This window comes from Phoca vitulina, unplaced genomic scaffold (genome assembly GCF_004348235.1).
Source record: "Phoca vitulina isolate PV1807 unplaced genomic scaffold, GSC_HSeal_1.0 scaffold11, whole genome shotgun sequence".
Classification (NCBI taxonomy): domain Eukaryota; kingdom Metazoa; phylum Chordata; class Mammalia; order Carnivora; family Phocidae; genus Phoca; species Phoca vitulina.
The window spans coordinates 45,257,761-45,278,480 of record NW_022589714.1 but is presented as its reverse complement, the minus strand read 5'-3'; the positions used below and the strand labels follow the sequence as shown (position 1 = coordinate 45,278,480).

General features: G+C 47.0%; 2 pseudogenes across 1 annotated transcript; both read right to left on the bottom strand.

Moving 5' to 3' along the window:
* Positions 1-468: 468 nt before the first annotated feature.
* On the bottom strand, positions 469-4,011 carry LOC116635807 (annotated as a pseudogene).
* A 9,800-nt stretch (positions 4,012-13,811) lies between these two features.
* LOC116635806 lies at positions 13,812-16,955 on the bottom strand (annotated as a pseudogene). Its single transcript, XR_004300212.1, has 5 exons — positions 16,930-16,955; positions 16,113-16,336; positions 15,296-15,907; positions 14,433-14,708; positions 13,812-14,320 (listed from the first exon to the last, which is right to left on the bottom strand). The product of XR_004300212.1 is annotated as a class I histocompatibility antigen, Gogo-B*0101 alpha chain-like (transcript).
* Between the last annotated feature and the right edge of the window lie 3,765 nt (positions 16,956-20,720).

Genomic DNA, 20,720 nt, shown 5'->3' with positions numbered 1-20,720 from the left:
TGTTTGTACCATAATTTGTTTTTCCAGTCTGTTTTTGATCTAGGTTGCTTTAAACCTTTTACTTTCTTTTTTTTATACAGCTCTCAAAGAAAGTCCTATTAAATAAATCTCAGAATAGTACTTTTAACTAAAACAACAAAATAAAAATAACAATAAAATCACATAGAACCCATAATATGATATGCAAAGAAGGAAAAAGGAAAGTCTGGAAATCCACATACTGTGAGTTCTCTATTAAAATCAAGGAGGCTCAGTCTGTTTCTTTTTTTAAAAATTTTTTAAAGATTTTATTTATTTGACAGAGAGAGAGTATAAGCAGGGGGAGGGGCAGAGGGAGAGGAAGAAGCAGACTCCGCTGAGCAAGGAGCCCGATGTGGGACTCGATCCCAGAATCCTGGAATCATGACCTGAGCCGAAGGCAGACACTTAACTAACTGAGCCACCCAGGTGTCCCTCAGTCTGTTTCTTTTAAAAAATGTTTATGGTTGTAACTATTTTCCTAAATGTTTTATTAGTAATAGTCTTGTAAGTCTGGTTCCATAAGAATCTATAAGATAACCACTTCCATCTGAAGGTCCAACAATCCGCACTGAAATAAGAATGAAATCAATTAGGCTCCCAATTCCACAAAATCCTATGGCAGAGTATCCAAGATAAAATGATCTCCCAACCACCCAAGAAAAAGACAGTGCAACTATTACTTTGTATGAACAGCCATTTACGTTTACTTTTGGGAGCTTGAAAAAATCAACTTCATTTCCAGTAAAATATGCTTCATTGCCACAGAAATCCTCCTAAGTTGTCTTGGATGCTAGAAAACAAAGCACGAGCTGTGTAGTTTGTACAAGTAATTAGTTCTTGCATAGCATTGTTTTTTGGTTGGGTTTTTTTTTTTTTTTTTAGATATTTACAAAAATATTGTCCCATTTTGACGTTCTCACGCTTGTATCTCCTTGCCCCCAGTGGTGGTGGGGGCAACCCTCCAAGGTCCCGTGGTAACTGACCACAGGACACCCGGGAGCTGTTGGGCATGTTAGAGACCAATGCCTCCCGCTTTTTACTCTTAAAAACAATGTTGCAGTGAACATTCTTATCGTTAGAGCAAAGATCCTGGAAGAAGAAACATCTTGACTGGAAGAGCCTGAAGGCCACCGGCTAAGACTAATCTCACAGACTGACCATTCCCTCCTTCAGCTGCTAGACACAGGGTGACTTACAACCTCTGCTTTCCGAACACCACGTTCTTCTCCAGTGTGCCACACAAGTTAAGAAAGTTGAGCTCTTAAGTACAAGCCTAAGAAAAAGAAAACTTAACATTTAAAAGTCAGACTAGCTGGGTCTGAATCCCAGCCCTGCCATTTGTAACTATGTGACCTTGAGCAAGTTACTCAACCTCCCTGAGCCTCAATTTCTTCATCCCTTAAAAACCCTGACATGCAGTTGTGAGGCCTAAATAATTATCCCAGTTATGGCACTGCTCACAAGCAAAAACCTGAATGTTCTATTTTTAAAAGACAAACCAAAAACTAGCCCAAACTTTTGCATCATTTCTCTGAGCTACAGGATGTTCTTTCCCTGGAGAGATATCTGATATTAAACATCTACATTTTGCTTGCCTAGAAAAATACATGGTAACTTTTCTGCCTGTGGCACCAAACCACAGTATAGCTGAGCCCCACCACTGTGTAGTCTGACTCTAATTAAAGGCATGTTCTCTACAACAGGACTCTGAGAAACTGGGTAAAAAGGGTTTGTTTCAGAGTCAGCTTTATTACACAGATGAATACAGCCAGCCTGCTCTGTGAAGCGCTTTGCAGTGAGTGGCAGGTGTCCCACATACATCTGATTACGTTAACCTAGAAAGGGCTTACTCTACCTCTAGGCGTGCTTCATCTCAGCAATCAGACTGTGCCTGGGCAGGGGACTTTGCCCTTTGTGGGTTCGATAGCTGGATACTCGTCATCTGCTTCTCCGATTGGAAGCTGCTCTTTTTAGAGAAAGACCTAAATCCCCGTTACCTATCTCCAGCCCTTCTCTCACTACTTTTTCCTCTGAACCACTATCCAGGCAGTCAGCACAGCTGCAAGAGTGCCTGCGATGGGCGATTCTCTCCCAACTGCGTGTTTGCTTTTTACATCCTGACTCTGTATAGAATCTCCCCACTTCATAGCTAAGGGCATCCTAGAAACTTAGGGATGCCCTAAATATGTTCTCAAAACACATTCTAGGCCTCTAAAGAATCCTAACAATTAACTCTATTTGACACAAATTAAGAGAAGGAACATCTAACTTGCCTTGTGGTCCTAAGCTCAGAACCTACGAAAGTAAAGAGAATCATGTAATCACTGTCCCCCACCAAGAGATGGCAGTCTTGTTAACAGGTACAGGACCTGATTTGAGCAGAATGCTGCCCCTGCTAACAGTAGGCCAAGAGCTTGTTCTTCTGAACAGTTAAACTTCCCACTTGGTCACTTCTTTCAGCTTTTTCTATAAATGGGAGTTGAGGCAGTAGGAGTAGGGGCTTCTAGGGAGAAGATGGGCCTTGTATTGATGAGAAATAATGAACTGTCTTGTTCAACTCATTTTGTCCGTTTAGAAGAGCATACGAATTCCAGGAGAGGGTTGGGTCTGTAGTAGGTGCTCAGTAAATACATGCTGTATTTCTCCCGTCTGCAGCACCCCCGAACAGTGTACCCACTAGGGGTTACCAGAGCTCACTACTTTAATCTCCATGCATCATATCCTGCTTCTTGTTTGCTTTACCAAATTCTATAGCAGATCCCCACCCCAGATCCAATTTCCAGACCCACTGTCTCTACTACCCACTTCCCTTTGGGCTCTGTGAACACTTTAATCTGGTGTAACTTTTTTGTCATACAGTAGCCATTTGAATTCTGGATGTTTCCAGTAGATTCAGTAATAGTTATTAAATACCCATTTTTGACTAGGTGCTGCTCTATGTGTTTGGGGTATGGCACTGAAAAAAAAAAAAAGCTGCTGTGAGCCTACAGTCTGTTCTAGGAGGGGTCAAAAGGTCAAAAGCTTCCCACAAAGGTTTTTCCAGATTACTGTGGGAGGGGTTTAGCAGTGCTACCTATGGAGCTAGCATGTTGGATGTGTCTTCACATTCCTTAAACTCCAGACTGCATCCACTCCAAGATATGAAGCTGGAATTTCATACCTTCAGGACCTGGGTTGCCAGAGTGTTCTCCAGCCATTTGCCTCCACTTAGGATGTAGGGACCAGCTCTTTGGAGATCAGCCTCTCCCCAGCTCTAGCCAGGGGCCTTCAAGGGCATCTCTGAGTCAAGTTTGGGCCCTCACAGCATGGAAGGCAGACCCAGAAGACCCCCTCAGAACTGCATAAGACCACCACTGCCCTATGTAGGCAGTCAACTAGGTGACCACTGAGGGGTCAGGTAGGCACAACCAAATGTGTCTGAAGTAAGTATTGACACCACACTGGGCAGGTTTCCAGGACATGTGCCTTTGTGAGTTTATGACAGCTGTGAGGACTCTCCTGACCTGTGGCTCTTCTCGGTTCCTCAGCTCCTTACCCAGACCTCTCCCAGTGGTGCCCTGACTTGCAAGAGCTGATTGTGTGTATCACTTCCTAATTCCACATTCAGTGAGGTCATGTTGGTAGTTTGAAATCAGTCACGGTGGGATTATTTACACCATGGAAATTTGGCAGAATGCCACAAATCGGAGCCCCCTGACCCCACTGGGATAGCCAGTTAAACACTTACCAGAACGTCACTGGCATCTCCCCACATGGTTGATTCCTAAGGCCTTCTCACCCTGGGTCTTCCCAGTTTTCGTGGAAAAAGCCAGTAGTCAGGCCCAGGGTGCTGTCTCCTTCCTGGCACTCTGGAATTGCTCTGCAGGATGGCAGTGGTGTCCCTGCAGAGGCAGAGCGGCCCTCCCACAAGTCTAGGCCACACTGAGTCACCTTTGGAATCACGGACACTTTCAGAATCTCCAGTTTCTCAGCAAACTTGCTGCTGACCATCAGTCCCATAAGCACTGGGGCCAGACCTAATCCCAGAGGCCCAGGGAGAAGGCAGATGCCATGCCACCCCCTGCACCCTCTTCTTCAGTGACCTGAGTTTTCGTAGCCGTGAGTGCAGACGGATTCTTGGTGGAGGACAGGGATATAATCAACAGCCGCAGAGCCTCCGTCCTCAGCAGGGCCATCAGTGTGCCCATCATGCTTACTTGAGCCGTCTTCCTACAGGAGTCCTCTAACAGAGAGTGGGCATGGGCACTGTGGCTGGAGTACTGGGCATCTCTCCAGGCCTGGAGCCCTAGTGCTGGATGGGGTGAACCACATTTCGTTCTGAGCCACATGCATCTGGATGTTAGCCCTCCCTCTTGGGCTACACGGTTCCCACCCAGGAGGTTCCCACCATACAAGCCAGCTCTGGTTTCTTCCAGCATGGCCACAAGTTGTCCTAGGTAGCATCCTAATTATTTCGGAGAACCCTTCCCAGGCATGGTGTGACCTGGGAGCTGGCAGCTTCTCTTGACTCAGAGGCCACCAGATACAGCTCAAGGGCTGACCTTGAGAGCAGGCTGATTTCCCGGTGAATCTCTCAAGTCATGAGATCTGTTTCCAAGTGTACAACCCCCACAGAGCGGCAGGAACTATCTTCCTACTCCCATTCGAAGAATCTCCTTAGTATGCAGGCTCCTCAAAAAGTTACAAATAGAACCACCCTATGACCCAGCAATTGCACTACTAGGTATTTACCCAACGGGTTCAAAAATACAGATTGAAAGGGGTACATGCACCCTGATGTTTATAGCAGCATTATCAACAATAGCCAAACTATGGAGAGAGCCCAATTGTCCATCAACTGATGAATGGATAAAGAAAATGTGGGGTGTGTGTGTGTTTGTGTGTGTGTGCGTGTATAATGGAATATTACTCAGCTATCACAAAGAATGAAATCCTGCTATTTGCAACCACATGGATGGAACGTGTATCATGCTAAGCGAAATAAGTCAGAGAAAGACAAATACCATATGATTTCACTTGTGGAATTTAAGAAACAAAATAGATGAACATATGGGAAGGGGAAAAAAAAAGAGGGAAGCAAAACATAAGAGGCTCAACGGTAGAGAACAAACTGAAGTTTGATGGAGGGAGGTGAGTATTAAGGAGGGCACTTGTTATGATGAGCACTGGGTGTTATATGTAAGTCAGAATCACTAAATTCTACTCCTGAAACCACTATTACACAATATGTTAACTAACTAGAATTTAAATAAAAATTTGAAGAAAAAATGAAGAACCTCCTTACCCTTCTGCAACAGGTCCTGAAATGTGGGGAATGGAAAATAGAACCTCTACTACCTCCCCTTCAGATGCCTAAATATGAGGGGGCCAGATTATTCACCTTTCTTTGCTCTTCTAAGGAGAAGTTAGCTTCTGAACCCCTGGGGAAGTTCTCAGCATTCATTCATTTGTTCCACAAATATTTCCTGCTGAATACCTACTACGTGCCAGGCACTGTGCTAGCTTCTAGCATTACCACAATCTATGACCTTATGGGACTTATCCTGGAGAACACACAGAATAACAGGTGTTCACATAGAAATAGTACTGGGGGTGCACCTGGGTGGCTCAGCCAGTTAAGCATCCAACTGTCGATCTCAGCTCAGGTCTTGATCTCAGGGTCGTGAGTTCAAGCCCCATGTTGGGCTCCACACTGGGCATGGAGCCTACTAAAAAAAAAAAAAGGAAATAGTACTGGGAGTCAAGAGAACACAGGAAGGCACAGTATAAGGGACATAGAAGGCTTCCTAGAGCATTAGACATCTAAACTAAGACCTGAAGGACAACTAGGGGGTCACCAGGTTAAGGGTGAGGAGAGAGTAGGGCTGGGGAGGGGAGAAGTGTTCTGGGTAGAGAGAAGTGGAAAGCCGTGGAGGTGAGAGAGAGCATGGCCTCCTTGAAGAAGTGAAAGACATTCTGTGTGGCTGGATTATAGAGTTCCTAAAGAGAAGTAATAATATTAGTTAATGATAGATAATTGTTACCAATTAGCATTGTTACCAGCACTTTAAGAGAATTAACTCTTGTTAATTCAACCGTTATAATTCCATTTTATAGATGAGAAAATGGAGGCAATGAGAGATTACATCACTTGCCCAAGGGCACACACATTGGTGGGAGTGGAGAAGACGCAGCTGACAAAGTGATCAGCCCCTACTATGGAGTTAGGGCCTTATCCTAAGAACAGTGAGCCATCACTGGAGGTTATAATTGGGGGGAGCGACATTTTCCTCTGTTTTGGGAAGATCAATCTGGTTGCTGTGTGGAGGGTAGGTTAGAGGGGGGAAGACAGAGGATCCAGGGAGGTCACTTAAGCAATTCCAATAATCCAAGCATTGGAACCACATCTAACAGGTCTCTGTTAGAGGACTCCTGTAGGAAGACGGCTCGAGTAAGCATGATGGGCACACCGATGGCCCTGCTGAGGACTGAGGCTCTGCTGCCGTTGATTATATCCCTGTCCTCCACCAAGGATCCGTCTGCACTCATGGCTATGAATTAAGGCATTGGCAGTTGGGGTGGGGAGAAGTGAAGGATTTCACAGATATTTAGCAGGTGTATTGAGCAAGACTTCTGATTGATTGGATGTGGGGATGAAAGAGAGCATGGAGTTAAGGTGATGACTGGGCTTCTGCCTTGGACAATGATCTCAGTGAGATTATTCACCAAAGTAACTCAGGAAGAGGAAAATGGGGGAACATATTGGTGAAGGATGAATTTCTGTTTTAGGATTGTTGAGTTTGATAATGCCAAAAAGAAAATTGCATGGAGTGAGTCCCTATGCATGCTAATTAGTATGCTCCCCTCCACGGTCCACACACATTTTAATTTTTCCGGATAGTCTTCTGGACATCATCTTCCATAGCAATGGTTGGAAATAATTAAACTAGTCCTAGATAGCTGCTTTTAGGAATTCAACTGTTATCAGGTGGATTTGAGAATTTACTCTGCCACGATGCCCGAAGGCGGTAAGTGTGCCACATGATATCAGACCTACCTCCATTCCAACATCCACTAGATTGGCTGTCAAGATAAATATTCGCAAACTGGGAGAGCGTAAGTGCTGGAACAGAAGAGCTGTTGATTCAAGATTTTTCACACACACTTGTGGAAAAATCCATGCGTGAAGTATACTCAAGTAAGCGTTGAGGTTGACACTTGTGACAAAAAGAAATGCCCTATCAAGTGATCTTATGAAATTGCTACCCACATCGGGACATGAGACAACTACTCACAAGGGCTTTGAGGCTTCTCCACATAGAGCTGAGAGCTCAGACATGGCACCTGGGCTGGCGATACAAATGTGTACAGATAGCCCCAGGGGTCATAAGGGAGACTAAAATCCCCCAGGGAGAGGAGGCTGAAGGAAAAATACCCCAAACAGAGCACTGAGGACTAGTGATACACAAGAGGAGCCACCTGCAGAGACCGAATAAGGGTAGCAGGCAAACAGGAGGAGAAATAAGTGGTGGTATCTCAGAGGGCAAATGTGATGGCTGATTTTATGTGTCAACTTGATTGGGTCACCAGGTGCCAGACATTCGGTCAGACACTATTCTGGGTTCTGTGAGGGTGTTTCTGGATGAAGCTGACATTTGAATCAGTGGACTGAGTAAAGCAGATTGCCCTCCTCAACGTGGGAGTCCCCGTCAAGTCGGTTAGAGGCCTGAATAGAATAAAAGGCTGACCCTCTGCTAAGTGAGTGGAAGGTTCCTCCTGCTGGACTTCCTTGAGCTGGACATGTTTGGGGTTTTTTTTCCTGCCTTTGGGCTCAGACTGAAACATCCGCGCTTCCTGGGTCTCTAGCCTGTAGGCCTTCAGACTGGAATTATACCGTCAGCTCTCTTGAGTCTCTGGCTTGCCAACGGCAGATCCTGGAATTTGTCAGCCTCCAGAGTCACGTGAGCTGTTTCCTTATACTAAATCTATCACCTACCTACCTACCTACCTGCCTACCTGTATCATATTGGTTCTGTTACTCTGGAGAACACTGACTAGTACAGCAAGGCAAAATTTCAGGAATTAGGGAGTGGTTAACAGAGCTGAAGTTTGCTGTTTGGTCAAGTAAGACAAGAACTAAATGAAACTGGACCACTTTCTTACACCATACCCAAAATAAACTCAAAATGGATTAAGGATTAATGAACTCAAAATGGATTAAATGTGAGACCTGAAACCATAAAAATCCTAGAAAAGAGCACAAGCAGTAGTTTCTCTGACATTGGCCATGACAACATTTTTTAGATCTGTCTCCTGAGGCAAGGGAAACAAAAGCAAAAATAAACTATTGGAACCACATCAAAATAAAAAGCTTCTGCACAGCGAAGGAAACAGTCAACAAAACTAAAAGACAACATACTGAATGGGAGAAGATATTTGCAAATGACATGTCCAATAAAAGGTTAGTATCCAAAATATATTAAAAAAACTGATACAACTTAACATCAAAAACCAAGTAATGCAATTAAAACATGGACAGGGGTGCCCGGGTGGCTCAGTCGTTAGGCGTCTGCCTTCGGCTCGGGTCATGGTCCTGGGGTCCTGGGATCGAGTCCCGCATTGGGCTCCCTGCTTGGCGGGAAGCCTGCTTCTCCCTCTCCCACTGCCCCTGCTTGTGTTCCCTCTCTCACTGTGTCTCTCTCTGTCAAATAAATAAAATCTTTTAAAAAATAAAAATAAAATGGAGTGGTTTTTTAGACTTTTGTGGAGGCCACTAAAACCTAATATGGACACTCTCAGAAATATGTGCATGTATAAAGAAATGTAAAATGTCAGTGTATATATGTGGATCATCTGAAGTGATACAGATCTGGGTTTTTAACCCCGGGAAGAGACAAAGGCTGGGAGAAGGCATGTTGAATAATCACTTCATCATGCAACAATGCTACTCCACTTACTTGTGAGTAGGAACTGGAGTAGACATCAGCTGGACCCATAACAAGCATCAAGGGAATAAGTTGAAAGATGCCATTTATGAGTCACTCCTTCATCCAAGCGGACTTGCATGCCTACAATGTACCCAATCAAGTTCTAGTCTCAGATCACTGCTCCACATGTGGAAACTCATCATTCATTTCCATTCCTGACCCCCAATGTCCATTCCCAGAACTTGTACGTCTCTTCCCAAGTAAAGGAGGCTTTCCACATGTAAACAATCTTGATGGAGGCAGAGACCACCTCCATCCATAGAGAAGAGAACCCACTTTGTCAAACAGTCTTGTAGTTGGACATGACATGAAGTGTCAACACTCACGTGACCACCTGCCAGACTCTGACTCAGGACACGTGACAGACACACTGGGACAGCGTCCATGCATTGGGCGCAGGGGGTCCGAGCAGTGTCACAGCGGGGTCATGCAGCGGTCAGGGGCAGCAGCGATAGCAGTCCCAGCCTCAGAGCCCAGTGTCCTCCCTCAGGGGAGTCAGTGGTGTGGACAGGGGCATCGATACCCAGTAGCAGGGTGCTGGCTGGATGTGGGCCTCCATCGAGGGTCCAGCGTGGATTCTGCTCCCGGCTGTGTAGCCTCAAGCCTGCTCAGTGGCTTTCCTTGAAACAAAACAAACGCCATGTGCCCTCTCTCTTCCCTAAATCTCTCTGTAACTGTACATATGTATCACAAGGAGTCAGAAACCCATGTAGGGAAGAGTTTCCAAGAGCAAGATTTCAGACATTTTTTTCCAGCTTTACAGAGATATGATTGATATACACCATTGTGTAAGCAAGCTTAGGGGTACAACCTGTTGATTGATATATTTCTATCCTGCAAAATGATAACAACCACTAAAATCACAGCATTAGCTAATACCCGCATGTCACATAGTTACCATTTCCTTGTGAGATGCAAACATTAAGACCTACACTCTTAGTAACTCCAAGATTTTATGTTGAGCTGATAAGCACTTCCTCATCTGCCACCTGGCTGTGCCCCCTGGGAGAGAAAATATGTTTCTCCCAGCATGTCTTGCATTTTTCTTCCTACAAAAAAACCATTTAAAGATTTTGTTTATTTATTTGAAAGAGAGACAGACAGAGAGTGTGCGCACCTGCGTGTGTGGGGGGGAGGGGCAGAGAGAGAGGGAGAGAATTTCAAACTCCACGCTGAGTCGGAAGCCTGACTCGGGGCTCAATCTCATGACCCTCAGATCACGACTTGAGCCAAAACCAAGAGTTGGACACCCAACCGAGTCACCCAGGCATCCCCCAAAAACCAATTAAATGTGTATGTAAGACCTCTTCCCACAATGAGTGCTCTCATCAATGACTTCATTGTTTCCCTATCTGGTGGAGCCCCAAGAGTTGCTTTTGGCTTTGTTACAAAATACTCAGGCCTCTCCCAAGACCCACCGTCTTAGAATGCTGGGCGAGGGCCTAGGAATCAGTTAATAAGGCCTACGGGAGAGGTTGGTGCCCAGCCATGTGGGGATCCTGCTCTATGTGCTTGCTACTCAGTGTGGGATCCGAAGATCAGCAGCAGCGGCAGCACCGACCCATTATCAACCCAGAATCTCACGCTCTACTCCAGACTGGCTAGATCTTCATAGTCCAGCCAATTCCTGTGCACGATGAAGGTCGGGCCTCCCTGATCTATGTGTCTTCTAGATGCAGAACCAGACTGTGCAGTACGCTCTGGGTGTGCGCTCTGATCAGCTTGCTGAGCCCTGAGGAGTCCAGGGTTTGGTCCTGTTCCTTTCTCTTCTAAGGCCATCGCCCCCTTGGTGACCTCATCTCTGCTGAAGGCTTTAAACATCATTTATATAACATCACTTCCCAAATCTATTTCTCCCACCCAGATATTTCTCTTACCCTGCACTCTGTATCCAACTGCCAACCCCGCTTTCATTTCTAATAGACATCTCAGATTCCATATTCCTAAAGTGGTTGCCTGTGATGCTGCTTCCCCAGATATGCTACTTCTAGAGTCTTCTCCATTTCCATGAAGGCACCGCACATTTCTACTTGCAGTCTGAAATACTGGATGCCCTCCTTGATTCCTCCTTCTCACCACCCAGAATGAATCCATTAGGAAATGCTGCAAAGTCCATCTGTAAATATTTCCAGCACCCCATCACTTCTTATTATTTTCCCTCCTTACGCCCCAGCCGTACAGCCCATGTCCCCCACCTGGGACACTTCACTGGTTTCCTACGCTTTCCCTACTGGTCGCTTGCCCTGCACCTCTCCATTCTGCAAGGTGCTGCTAGAAAGTCAATCCCATTGATCTGTTCGTTCATTCTTGTAATTCCACAGCTCACTCAGAGAAAACTCAAAAGCCTTCTAATATCCTCAGACCTCCGTGACATGGCTGACCTCTGACCTCATTTCGTCTGCTCTCTGCTCCAGCCACACCAGCTTCCTCACCTTTCCTTGAACACAGGACACGCCCCTGCCCTGGTGCGTGTGCGCTGGGGGTTCCCTGGCTGGAAGGAGCTCCCCCGAGACCTCCTCTTACACAACTCCTTCATGTCCTTCAAACCTCTCAGAGGTCACCTTCTCAGTGAGGCTCCCCGATCCCTGGAGTAGAGTAGCCATCATACCTGTCCCAGCACGGTGCTCTCTGGGTCACCTTCCTCACAGCACCTACCAACTTCCTATTGAAACCCTTCCCTTATGTACTGAGCTTGCACAATACACAGTTCACCTCTGAATGACCCTGGTTTGGACTGCGCACCACCCCTTACCTGTGGACTTTTATACAGTAAATACCATCCATGCATTTTTCTTCCTTAGGATTTCTTACTATTTTCTCTAGCTTAATTATTAGAATACAGTATATAATATATGTAGCATATAAAATATATGTTAAACAACTGTGTATTTTATCACGAAGGCTTCCAGTCAACAGTAGGCTCTTAGTACTTAAGTTTTTGAGGAGTCAAAATTACACCTGGATTACTGACTGCCCAAGTGGGCCACTGCCCCAATCCCCACATTGAGAGACAAGCGCAGTCTGCCCCTTACCACTAGAACATAGTCTCTACAAGACCAGCAAGTTTTCCCTCTCCTTAGTCTCACTGAGGTGTCCTAGATGAAACATAGTGTGGCCTGTATGTGGCACATGACAATTATCAGTTGAACGAATGGGCAGGTAGAGGACCCCCTCTTCCAGATGCGCCTCAGGCACAGCTGTTCCGTGGCAGCTCCCGCCCCCCGTGCGCCCACCTCGCCGTCCGGGCTGCCCTCCCCTCCCTCGCTCTGCTCAGCCCCTCCCCCCCCACCATGTCTCGGGCGCACACAGCACACAGAAACACTGTACTTAGCCTTTACGGGTCCTTTTCTTCAACCACCTAGAAATCCATGTTAGACTCTGCTTTATAAATCCATGCACTTGGATCGGAGCCAGCACTAAGATCACTGAACTAAGGGCAGGGAGAGAGAGCAGAGCAGCAGAGAAGGTAGAAACTAACTGAAGTTTAATAAGGATGAGAACCTTTCAGATTCCTCCTCTCTCTATCTCCAGAATCTAAAGAATAATCCAGACAATAGCTCTAGAGGGAGGGGAAGACATGGATGAATCTGGAAGTTCATCCCTCCATACCACAGAGATTCCTGTGTGCAGGGCCTGAACTAGGCCTGTGGGAACCACAGCCCAAAGGACACCCGCTGCTGTAACTGACGGGGTCGCCCAGGGGAGAACGGGACAAGTACACAAGAGCAAGAACATGCCTGATGCTCTACAGAAACAATGAAAAAAACCACCCAAAATGGGGGCTATGTCATGACCTGGGCCTGAGCCTAAGCTGACCCAGTCACAGGAAGCTCTTGCTGCACAAGGTCCTGGTGACAGGTGACGTCCAAGTCTCTGTGATCACAGGTCCTGGTGAGACAAGCTTCCACAGAAGGGGCAGGACACAGAGCAGAGAGATGACCCAGCTGAGGGGTGAGCATGTCATACCCATGATGCACTGAGCACTGACTGGGCACAGGCCCCATCCCCGCTCTGCTCCTCGGAGCCTTCTCCTATCCCCACCTGCAATAGACTCAACACAGCAAACAAAAGTTCTGGAAGGTTCTCAGTGCTTCCGCTTATTTGCTGTCTCAATTTTACAAATCTCCTCTTTTATTACCTCATCAACCCCACATGCCAAGTGTTAAAAAACACAAACTCATATCTAGATTCTCATTTTCAATAGGGAAGTAAGTCATTCGTACTCAGTCCAGCATGAAATAAAGACAGGGATGGTGACGGTCCAGCCCTGCCTCTGCTGGAACAGGAAAGCACATCAGAAATGAGAAGGCAGGTCAGTACGGGAAGGGGGCGTGGTGGGCAGGGTGGGCCACTCTCCCCACCTCCTCACGTTATGCTCATAGGAACACAGACACTTTCTGACACTTTTTGCACAAAGAGAAGTCAGGGGTTGTTGGTGTTACCAAGTGGGAGTGTGAACAAATCTTGCATCTCTCAGGCCCCACAAGGCAGCTGGTCTCACGCTGTGAAAAACAATCATGTACAAATTTAGGTCAATCACATAAGTGCGGACATTCTCAACAGCCCCCTGCATGCTCAAAGTGTCCCTAGTGCCCCAAGCCCTCCCCACATCAGGCCCTCAGAGGTCTCACTATAGTTGCTGTGAGACGCACATCACAGCCCTGGGCAATGTCATTGCCTACTGGGGGAAAGGACAGGAGCTATGGGGTGGGTGAGCTCCCCATGGGGTCCTGTCTACACTAACCAAGGGTCTCAGGGATCACCCCCTCCATCCTTATGTGCAGAGTGGGAGTAGTTTCTTGTTATTTGACCTGTGGGAAGAAAACATCATGTCAGAGGCCTGGACAAGGCTGGGCCATGCGATCCTAGAGGACGCTCCTAGCCCTGGTCCAAAATGAAGTTTGTAGAATTGTGACTGAAAACCCAGAACAGCATCAGGAAACATGAAGAACCGAGGTGTGTGGTCACTGGACCACCTGACTTGCTGGAGGTCTGTCCTCAGCAGGGACCTTCCTCTCTGTCCTTTGACTGCTGGGAATCAGGTCCCCACCACCAGAATTACCAAGATGAAAATTTGCCCTTCCTTTTCATAAGTGTTTGCTACAGAGTGAATGTTAGTAATCAGCTCCAGAGTGGGCAAGTCCATGCGTGTGGATGGTACTTCCCAATAACAAGGCAGGACCATCTCATACCTAGGAAACCCCCCAAGGGGACAAGAAAACTCAGTTTCCTACCTGAGCACTTCTTTCTCCAGATCACAGCTACAATGACCACAGTGATCACAAAAAGAACCAGACCAGCAATGATGCCCATGATGGGCTGAGGAGGTGGCTCTGGAAAGGGAAGGGAAGGTGAGGGGCCCAGACCTGTAGCCTGAGTCCACACTTTGCCAAAATTCTCCAGAAGGTTTCCTGAGAAGAGGCTCTACCCCAAACCCCTCCTTACCCCATGTTAAGGTGATGGGCTCGGGCAGCCCGTCATGCTGCACATGGCATGTGTATCTCTGCTCCTGTCCAGAAGGCACCACCACAGCCGCCCACTTCTGGAAGGTCCCATCCCCTGCAGGCCTGGTCTCCACAAGCTCTGTGTCCTGGGTCAGGTCCTCCCTGTCCTGCTGCCAGGTCAGGGTGATCTCTGCAGGGTAGAAGCCCAGGGCCCAGCACCTCAGGGTGACATCATGGTCAGAGATGGGGTGATGGCTCACATGTGTTTTGGGTGGTTCTGAGGAAGAAGAATCCGAAATCCACACTTGGGTGTACCTTTATGGACCACTGAAACAGCATTCATTTGACCATCTTGAGGTGGACAGGGCAATTGGTTCGGATGAAAAAAGCACAAAACCCAGACACCAGCCTAGCCTTTGGGATCTCCTAATCCTTGGAAAATTCTAGAATCAGGGAGATGGCCCAGGGTAGGACGCTGTAGGTCTAAGGGGGAGAGCACACTGTTGGTCCTGACAATGGTGGCAGGTGATTGAGCCAGAAAACCCGGAGTCAGATGTCCAAAGATGTTCTCAGACGCAGAACAGAGATATTCTCAGATGGACGTTAAGTCATGGTTCACAAGGTGGCTGTTAGGGCCAAAAGGAACCACTGATGGTCTCCACCTGCCTCCCGGGAGAGACTGGATTCCTCAATTGTCCTATAGAGAAAGTGGCCCTCTGGGTGAGTCACTCAACAGTAGGAACATGAACACGGAGGCTGAGCTCCTTCTCCCCACCCATGGGGGAGGTGGTATTCTGACACTGAGTCCACTTGCCCCTCCTGGTGGGAAGCCAGCCCCAGTGGAGGCCCCGCGGCCCCTGGCACCTGCGCGCTGCAGCGTCTGGTTCCCCGTCTCCAGGTACCTGCGGAGCGACTTCACGCACTCGCTCTGCGCGTCGTTGCTGTCGTGCTCGGCCACACCGGTCGGCCCCAAGCCGCAGCCAAACATCCGCTGGAGGGTGTGAGACCGCCCGCGCGGTCAGCTCTGACTGTCACCACCCCTGGTGCTGGACAAACGACTAAGTCCACACAAAGTAAAACCGCTTAAAAGTTCCGGCGGGCTCTTCCAAGGTCCGGGCGGGGTGGGCTCCGCAGCCTCGGTGTGACGCTCGGACCCCGACACTCGGGGCGACCGAGGCCCGTCGGCGGGGATGGGGGTCGTGACGTGGGCCGGACCCCGCGCCGCTCGGCCGCCTCGCTCTGACGTAGTAGCCGCCAGCGATCCATAGGTTCCGTCGCGACAGCTGGGCGCGGCCTTGGCGCTTCGCGTCTCCCGGTCCCAGTGCTCCGGCCCCTCCCGCTCCACCCACGGCGCCCGCCGCGTCGCTGTCGAGCCGCACGAACGGCGTGTCGTCCACGTAGCCGACGACCACGAAGCGGGGCTCCCTGCGGCCGGGCGGGACACGGCGGTGCGGAAATACTTCAGGGAGTGGGAGCCTGCGGGCGCGGAGGGGCGCTGGGCCCGGGGCGCAGGTGCAGGCGGCCGGGAGGGCAGGGCGGAGGCGGGAGGGACGGGGGGGCACAGGCCGGGGCGGGGCGGGGGGCGGCGGAGAGGCGCCTTCCCGGAGGTCCCGCGTCCCCGCCCGAAGCTCCCCTCGCTCCGGCCCCGCAGAGGCCCTTTCCTCCCGCCCCACGCACTCACCCGCCCAGGTCTCGGTCTCGGCCAGGGCCCCCGACAGCAGCAGGACGAGGGTTCGGGGCCCCACGGCCCAGACCTTCAGGGTCTGAGGAGTAGGTGCGTCCCTGTGGGTGTGGTCAGGACTTTCGAACCCGGAATCTCGGTGCCGCTGATTGGGTTCTCCAGAAACCCGACACCCAATGGGATTGCGAACTGCGGTCGCGTCACTAGTATCCCGGCGGGAGGACCTGACGCGTTGTGGGAGTGAGACGTGAAACCCAGGGAGAGGGACTCTCCAGCCCCAGACACCGCTGTTGACAGGCAGGCCTTCCCGGGGAAATGCGACTTTGCCCCGATCCCTCGCTTACTGCACAGTGCGCTCTTTGTCACCTTGTCTCCCTGAGTCGTGGCCCAGGAGTTGTGTGAGTCAGTGATTCTCAAAAATTATGATCACAGGATATCTCTATGGTCTTACAAATTACGGAGGATCCCAAGGATAATTTTGCATCTATGGGTTATATCTATCAGTGTTTACCATAGTAGGAATAAAACAGGGTTAAACATGTATTAATTCATTTAGAATCACATTAATAACCCTTGACATAAACAGAAATATTGCTTTTATGAAAAATAACTATTTCCCCAAGTAAACAGGGCAGTGAGAAAAGTGGATTTTTGTTACATTTTCCAGTTTGCAAGTCTCTTTCTTGTTCTTGTCTGTCTCCTTCGAAGACCCCTGGATGTTCAGATTTGCTTCTGCATTTATTGTGTTGTTTTGGTTGAAGTATATGAAAATATTAACAGCCTTGCACAAATATGGGAGAATAGCATGTTTCATAACCTTTTCAGATAATTGTGGATAGTCATGTTTGATACTATATTAAAACTATATAAGTTATACTTTCTGTAAGGTTATTTGCAAAGTGGCACCTGAAACAGTATCGTTGAGTATGTCCTTCTGTTACATTAAAATCCATGGGCCCAGCTTGCATACTGAATGGATCTTGTACTAAAACTTGATTTGTCTTTTTTTTTTAAGATTTTTATTTATTTATTTGACACAGAGAGATCACAAGTAGGCAGACAGGCAGGCAGAGGGAGAGGGAGAAGCGGGCTTCCTGCTGAGCACAGAGCCCAATGTGGGGCTCGATCCCAGGACCCTGGGATCATGACCTGAGCTGAAGGCAGATGCTTAACCATCTGAGCCACCCAGGCGTCCCTAAAACTTGATTTGTCTTAAAGCAATGTGTTGTTCCCATGTTTATTAGACTGGAATCAAGTTATCAAAACATCCCATTTGTTTTACTATTATCACAGATCCTGACAGGAAAGTTTGTCAGTAGGGAGAAGCTGTCAAGCTTATTGGTGGATCACAAGTTTTCCAAAATTCTGATTTTCTCTTGAGAGTTTACATTTAATCAGGGCAACAAGTACTGTCAGCTGTCATGTGTGAGTTGATTTTAATGAAGGGGTAGGGTCATGTTCATTTTCAAGAAACTGTCGGCCAAATATCCTAAATAATCCAAGTTTCTGTGTCATTCATTCCTTCAAGTAAAAATGGCATTTTGTAACAACAACAACAACAACAAAAACAACCCCAGTCCAGTTAAGTTCATGCAAATTATTTTCCTGGGGGCTTAGGGATATGCTGTACATCCCACACCATCATATAAGACATGTTTAAAATGTGGATTTGAGGGCGCCTGGGTGGCTCAGTTGGTTAAGCGACTGCCTTCGGCTCAGGTCATGATCCTGGAGTCCCGGGATCGAGTCCCGCATCGGGCTCCCTGCTCGGCAGGAAGTCTGCTTCTCCCTCTGACCCTCCCCCCTCTCATGTGCTCTCTCTCTCTCTCATTCTGTCTCAAATAAATAAATAAAATCTTTAAAAAAAAAAATAAATAAAATGTGGATTTGAGAATCATTTAGTAAGATAATTTTTAATGCTTCAACCAGGATGTTTTCAAGTGATACTAGTTTTTTTGTTTGTTTTTTTCCATTGAGGCATTTTATTTGCACGTGTGTATTACATCCCTAGAAAAAGAATCCCAAGATTTTCCCTCCTGTGTGTTTTCATCTTGCTTCTTCATGCTCCACGATGCCAGCTGAGGTTGTCAGGACAATGACACCAAACTGGCAGGATGGGAGCGGATTCTTTTGCCATTTTCCTTTTTTCTTTCTTTCTTTTTTTTTAATGTTTATTTATTTTTAGTGATCTCTACACCCAATGTGGGGTTTGAACTCATGACCCTGGGATCAACAGTCGCATGCTCTTCTGACCGAGCAAGCTTCCCATTCACTCAGTAGAATCCCTTTCCCTGAGCTGCACTTCCTGCCTCTGAAAACTCAGCTCTGACTTTAGCCCCTGAGTGCATCTAGAAGAGAACTCACCTCCTGGAAATGTGGTGCCAGAGAGGGTGCTCAGTTTGGGAAGGGAGTTGGAGGGACAGGGATTTCCCTTTAGTAACTGGGAACAGTTTGTGCCTACAGGCACCAGACCCATGCATAACCGACTTTGATTTTGTGACACACCAGCCCCATAGGTATTCACATCCCAGACAGAATCTGATGTCGTCTGTAAGATAAATCATATTGGTCTTTTCAGTTTACATGTGTCTAATGCATCTGGCTTGCGGTCCAGAAAGCATGCAGAGCGGTACGGTCCAATACAGCATTCTGTGCGGAAGGAATTCTTCTGTATCTGCGCTGTCCAGTATGGTGGCCACGAGATGCATGTGGTTACCGACATGCAGGTGGCACTTGAAATGTGGCGAGTGTGCTGAGCAGTGGCATTTTTAATTGTTTTAAACGAATAGGAATTTAAGTAGCCGTATGAGGCTCATAGAGCTACCATTCAGACAGTATATATCTAGAACGCTCTTAGTTTTCAGGATTCTCCTCAAAAAAGATACTGTGTGACTCATAGGTATATGTATATTAAATTTATCTTCAAATGGAAGTCATGGATTTGTCTATGTGGGTCTGAGACATATGCTTAAAATACAGCATGAAAGTATAATTGATACGCATTATAACAGCTAAAGTTTACAGGCATTAACCAAAACATGATGTTTTACGTCAAGGTCGTAAGTGTTCAAAAATGCCCATCACTGGAGCTAATTGATGTGTCTGTAAAGTTTGGGTGTCTTGTTGGTGTTTGCGTTCAATAGGAGGCACATAAGTCTTCACTGAGCCCAAGTGAGAACATTATTGAACACAACATATATCAGATACCTTGGAGGCCCTGTAATACTTGCAAAAATAAAGCAGAAGATGGACATCTTAGATTCCTCCCACTTAGAAACTTTTACCTCTTTCACCTCCCCATACTTTTGCCCAAATTCAGACAATTCTCTGTGTTTCCCTTCACCTTTGAAACCCTCTGCTCTTCATTTCTACTGAGGGGAAAATATACATGAAATGTTTACAATTGTGGGATGAAGAATTCTCTAAGCATGGCCCCAATGATGAAAACCCATGAAGAAAAACATGAAATTTTGGCATGTCAACCACACACTCACAAAGATACAAACACATGTCATGATCAAACTAAAAGACATGAAAACAATTGTGGCAGACAAAAGGGTAACATGCTTCAATGTTCTTTAGCCCAAGACCACCAGGAGCACCTGTGGGCATTCAAGTTGGATCTATTACTTGTTGCAGTGAGAAAGAACGCACCCCTTTGTGGGCCATGGGGCATCTTAATATGAAGGTGTTGGAACCTATAAGGATATGGGCTTTGGATGGGTGTTTTTTGTTTTTGTATTTGGGTTTTTTTTTGACAGTTGCTTTTCTTTTTTTCCCATTTTTAAAATTTAAATTCAATTAATTAGCATATAATGTATTATTGGTTTCAGAGGTAGAGGTCAGTGATTCATCAGTCTTATATAATACCCAGTGGTCATTACATCACATGCCCTCCTTAATGTCTATCACCCAGTTACCCCATCCCTCCGCCTCCCTCCCCTCCAGCAACCCTCAGTTTGTTTCCTATGATTAAGAGTCCCTTATGGTTTGTCTCCCTCTCTGATTTCATCGTTTTATTTTTCCCTCCCTTCCCCTATGATCCTCTGTTTTGTTTCTTAAATTCCACATATCAGTGAGATCATATGATAGTTGTCTTTCTCTGATTGACTTATTTCGCTTAGCATAATACCCTCTAGTTCCATTTTGGGTGGGTGTTTTTGAAGATCTGTGGAAGCTGGGACTCACTCCTGATTGTGTGTTGTCAGGACGTGTGGGCAATTCTTTGGTTGAGCATCTCAATGAATCTCCTCTCTAGGCAGGCCAGACCAGAGTGAGGATAAAGCAGTCATGGTAAAGAAGCAGCGATTGCTCACATTAGCCAACAGACGGAGGTATTTGGTATTTTGTGGGTTGTACAGTGCCTTGTTTTGTCTCTAATGACACAAAGTGATGTCATGGTTTCCGAGTGTCCTTGTCTGATGCTGATGTTCTGTGAGGTGACTGGCTTATGTCCCACAGGAGAAGAATATGGCCAAGTGGTGGGCATTAGCCAGCTTCTGACCACGCTGAGCCCAGCTGTCAGTGTCAGACCAGCTCCTGATGTTGGGAGCTGCTGTTTCTTCTCTTTTAAATTCCATATTTTAAAGATTTTATTAATTTATTTAT